The sequence below is a fragment of the Uranotaenia lowii genome, chromosome 2 (genome assembly GCF_029784155.1).
Source record: "Uranotaenia lowii strain MFRU-FL chromosome 2, ASM2978415v1, whole genome shotgun sequence".
In the NCBI taxonomy this organism is placed as follows: Eukaryota; Metazoa; Arthropoda; class Insecta; order Diptera; family Culicidae; genus Uranotaenia; species Uranotaenia lowii.
This window is the reverse complement of record NC_073692.1, coordinates 137289832-137294984: the sequence shown is the minus strand read 5'-3', so window position 1 is coordinate 137294984 and position 5153 is coordinate 137289832. Positions and strand designations below refer to the sequence as shown.

At 32.3% G+C, this 5153-nt stretch overlaps 1 protein-coding gene across 8 annotated transcripts in view; it reads right to left on the bottom strand.

The window, feature by feature from the left end:
- LOC129742161 (sodium/hydrogen exchanger 7) overlaps window positions 1-5153 on the bottom strand; it is a 301385-nt gene that overhangs the window by 61507 nt on the left and 234725 nt on the right. The window lies entirely within an intron of this gene.

Sequence of the window (5153 nt, the reverse complement as noted above, 5' to 3'; positions counted from 1 at the left end):
CTACCGTAAAATTTTGAGTATTTTTTTCGTTTATGACATTTTCGAACTAAGACAGATTTTGAATAACGTACCAATTAAACCTACTTCATTTCTGAATACATTTCTATTTTTTGAAAAACTACCGTAAACTGGGGGAACTTTGATCAACATGAAATTTTTGCAGATAATCATCCTTAACTAAGTCTAAAGTTAAAATATCTAAAAACTATTTTCTACATTTGAAATTGAGTTTTAAAAAGACTAAATTTGGTTTTTAGTTTGAGATTTTTTATTTTACTTAATATCTAATTTCAAAGTTTTAAAATATCTGTTTTTTCGAAGACTCACAAACACACACCTCTTATGATAAAATGATAGCATTTAGAAGCAAATGGGTTGTTTTATATGAAAGTTTAACTTTTTTCCTTTGTATAGGTATAGTTTGAGAGTTATATTAAATTGTCATTATATGATAATTTTGGATATTTAAAAAATACGGACATTTTCTATGAGAAAGTCTGTATAGAAAAAATGGCTAAAAACCCTTTCAAATGGTTTAGTTTCAATAAAAAAAAGAACATAGGGGCAGTGGGAGGACCTGGGGAATTCATTTGTTTTTGAAGCCAAAAAATATTGAGAAATGTTTATAATTTTGGCCCCTAAATGTATGCAACAACATTGTCCATCTTTTGAATATATTTGTTTTTGAAAGACAACGTTAAAAAGTTCAATTGAGTCCAAACAAAAAATTACTGTTATTGATGGCATCAAAACAATAATTTTGAAGATGTTGAGATACGTTAAAATCATAGTGATAAAAGTTACCCCGAAACATGAAATCAAATTTTGTAACAAACATTCAGTTATAGCCACTAATGTGTAGGGATGAATGACATCCAGATGTTAAAATCCTAACGATCAAATAAAAAAAAAAAAAAAAAAACCCACTAATGTCGTTTTATTATTCTGCTATATCAATGATCATGCTTTATACTCCTTACCTCAGTACCCCTTCCAAAATATTCGGGATACGGGATAGATTTGTAGCTACCACTGCACACTGGTACAGAACATCAATCTAGCGGAACTAAATTAATAGCGCCCAGGGATGAAAAGATAGACTTTTGGTGTCTTCGACAACATTGCATAGTTTTACAAGGCGCATACTTTGAAATAAAATACAGAGTCGAGGGGTCCACCAATAGCAAGATAAAAATGCTAACTTTTTTGTTAAGCATTTTAGAGCTTTGGTTTTTTCTACAAAGTTGTTTATCTTAACAAAATACATAACTTTGCTGAACAAGTCAAAGTTCTAAAATTTCATTTTAAGGAGTTACAATGAAATTAAGAGAAATACCTTGAAAAAACAGTTTTTTAAATCTGAAACGTTGTAGGTAAGACAAACCAATTTTTAGTCTTCGAAACAAAGTTGTAAAATGTTAAGTTCTACAATCGCTTAGTACATTATGATGTGTTTTGAAATTGCTGAAGCGCTGTAGAAAGCATTTAGTGCAATATATTAACGATATTCAAAGAAAAGTTCATCGAATTGCGCAAATTTTCGCACCATCAGCCAATGTGGATTTTATTTTTGGTATTAAGAGGAATCATTTCCATATAAAACTAGCGTGGAACTCGGTGGAACGTGAAGCAATTTTAAGATTGAAAATCTATTATTTTGTTCACAAATATCACTTTTTTTAGACACTTTATTAGTTTCTTAGTTTCTTTGATGCAATTTACTTGCAGAATTTGAGAAAAAGAAATAATTAGATGATTTAACCGGTTTTCCGTTTCAAATTTATCAATAGAATCTGTTCTAGTACATCATTATATAAATGATATCTGTACCAACACGTGAAAGTGATTTAATTCCAAAAGTAAACTAGCTTTCAGCTTTCAGTAGCTGGTGGCAGGCCATCTTTGGCTCCATTTAACGATAAAAACACTTTTGAGATAATAAGTTTTCGTTGGATTACAAACTCAATTTGAGTAAAGGATTTATGACCATTTTGAAACCAGAGCTGACAACACGTTGATATACACCATTTATTCCTGACCGAAGCAAATGTTGTAAAAACAAGTGTCTGAAAAAGTGATATTTGTGAACAAAATACTAGATTTTCAATCTTAAAATTGCTTCGAGTTCCACCGAGTTCCACGCTAGTTTATATGGAAATGGTTCCTCCTAATACCAAAAATAAAATCCACATTGGCTGATGGTGCGAAAATTTGCGCAATTCGACCACTTTGCTTTGAAAATCGATAATATATTAAACTAAATGCTTTCTGCAGCGCTTCAGCAATTTCAAAACACATCATAATGTACTAAGCGATTGTAGAACTTAACATTTTACAGCTTTGTCTCGAAGACTGAAAATTATTTTGTCTTACCTACAACGTTCCAGATTTAAAAAACTGTTTTTTCAAGGTATTTTTCTTAATTTCATTGTAACTCTTTAGAATGAAATTGTAGAACTTTGACTTGTTCAGCAAAGTTATGTATTTTGTTAAGATAAACAACTTTGTAGAAGAAACCAAAGCTCTAAAATGCTTGACAAAAAAGTTAGCATTTTTATCTTGCTATTGGTGGACCCCTCGACTCTGTTTTTATTTCAAAGTGTAAAACTATGCAATGTTGTCGAAGACACCAAAAGTCTATCTTTTCATCCCTGGGCGCTATTAATTTAGTTCCGCTAGATTGATGTTCTGTACCAGTGTGCACTGCAAGGTAGTAGGCCCGTGAGGAACAAAACGATGAAATGTGATGAAAAGTTTTTCAAATTAAAATTACCCTTCCGCTCATTTTCAACATCTTTCACCTTATTCTAATCTTCTATCCGTCTATAATCATTCAATTCTTAAATATTCTTTCTCAAAGAATATAAATTTCACCGATATAGCCAATAAAATAATTTTCATAAAAATAAATTTACGGTGATTAACTCTTCATTTCAAAAAAGATAACCTTCAAACAAATTATAATTCAAAATTTATTGATACACTTTTAATAAAAAGTCGTTATTTTAGCAAAAAGCAGGTTAAAACTCCATTCTTTTTCTAAAATAAAAGACAATCAAACTAACTAGATAGTTTTAATAAGGAAGATGCATTTAAATTTAAGAATCACACAAGTAGTAAAAAGTGCTACAAACAACCAGCTGGTGCTGGGCAAAGAATCACACAGGTAGTTTAAAAGCTGTCGATTACACAAAGCCCTTAGCTCACATTCTTTCAACATCTATTCATTTTCTTCTACCCAAAGCGGCATATTGGGTAATATGCGCCTACAGTCGATGAACGATATGGCTAGAGATTCAACATATCTAATCAGTGCAGTTTGAGGGTAATACGGTTTTGACTCACAAGGTATGAAAAAATTCAGTTGTTATATAAAGTCAAACAAATTCAAAAATTCAAACAAATTTTTTCTCAGTTTTGTTAAAATATATTGAACTAGCTGACCCGGTGTGCTTTGCTACACCTTTCAAAATCAAATGATATTTTCAAAAATTATTCAAACTTTTATTGTTTTCTTTGCATTATTTTAAATCAAATTATAACATAATTCATAAGCAACTGCTTTAAAATGAGAGTTGCAGCTGGAGTTTCGAATTGCAACTCAAAGATAACCTAAACTTAAATTCTGAATCATGCTCTATTAATTTGTGTTGAAGGTCTTATAAATTTAATCTGTCTGGAGGGTCTCAAATTAATCGTACGCAAACAATCAAACTTATAAACTACGGTTATTTTAGCTTGATATGTTCTGGATTTATGCTAAAAACTGATAAGAGAGCTGCCTCCCCTGTCCTTCCCTTCACCCCCTGCTGAATTGTGGTCGTGATCTTCAATAATCATACCCATTTCGTTCCCAAAAATCCTCCTATTTCAAATATAGTTCCATGGGTTGATAAGTTTTTAAGCTTTACAACAAAATGTATATGGAGCCACCTCCTTTCTTCCCCTCTCTATACTGTAAAGCGTAAGGGTCTACAACCGTAGAAACATATCTCGTATCCAAGTTACTTTCCATGCCATATTTGTTTCCATTTGTTGGCTTCGTTAGCATAAATTGAGAACTTATGCTAAAAAAATTGTATTGGACTCACCTCCCTCCTCCTATGTACTTACTCACTGAAAGGAGGATGGTGTGTCAGATAATCATAGAATCCTACAAAAATGGTTTTCCATGTTAAGATTTGTCCATTTCTCAGATTTTGTAAAAAATAAAGTTTAATAAGCCTCTTCTTCCTTTCCTATATTCCTAATTCTATCATCCTACTGCAAGAAAGGAATTGTTTCACATAGAAAAAGTATTTTTCGTACTCAAATACTTTTTGATGCCAAATTTGGTTTCATTGCTCGATTAATTCTCGAGTTATGCAAAAAAAAATGTATAGAAGCCCCCTCTTTACCCCTTTATATCTTTCCGCTGAATGAAAGGTATGGCTTCAATTTATAATAGAAACATTTCTCGTATTTAAATACCCTCACATGCCAAATATGGTTCAATTTGCTCGATTGACTCTCTATAGTTATACTGAAAATGGTAAGGGAGGCCTCCCTTTCCCCTTTTCATCCACCTCTTCGAAGGAGTGAGGGATACCAAATATTCATAGAAGCATTCCTCGTACCCAAATATCGTTCCATGCCAAATTTGGTTGCCCATGCCAAGTAAGGTTCCATTAGCTTAATTAGTTTTTGAGTTATGTAAAAAACTATAAAAGAGGCCTCCTCCCCCCTTTATATCACCCCTTCTGGAAAGAAATAGGGGTCTCAAATGAACATAGAAATATTTTTCGTATCCAAATACCCTCCCATGCCAAATTTGGTTCCATTTGCTTCATTAGTTTTTGAGTTATGTAAAAAATTATGAAAGAGACCCCCCCCCCCTTTCTTCTGGAAAGAGGAAGGGGTCTTAAATAATCATTGAAATATTTTTCGTTACCAAAAACCTTCCCGTGCCAAATTTGGTTCCATTATCTTGATTAGTTTTCAAGTTATATGAAAAATTGTAAGGTAGCCCCCCTCCTCCCTTCCTATCACCCCACTGAGAGGAGGGAGAGGTACCTTATATTCATAGAAATATTCTTCGTTCCCAAATACCACCCCATGCCAATTTTTATACCATTTGCTTGATGTGTACTCGAGTTATGCAAAAAAAGTTTCTT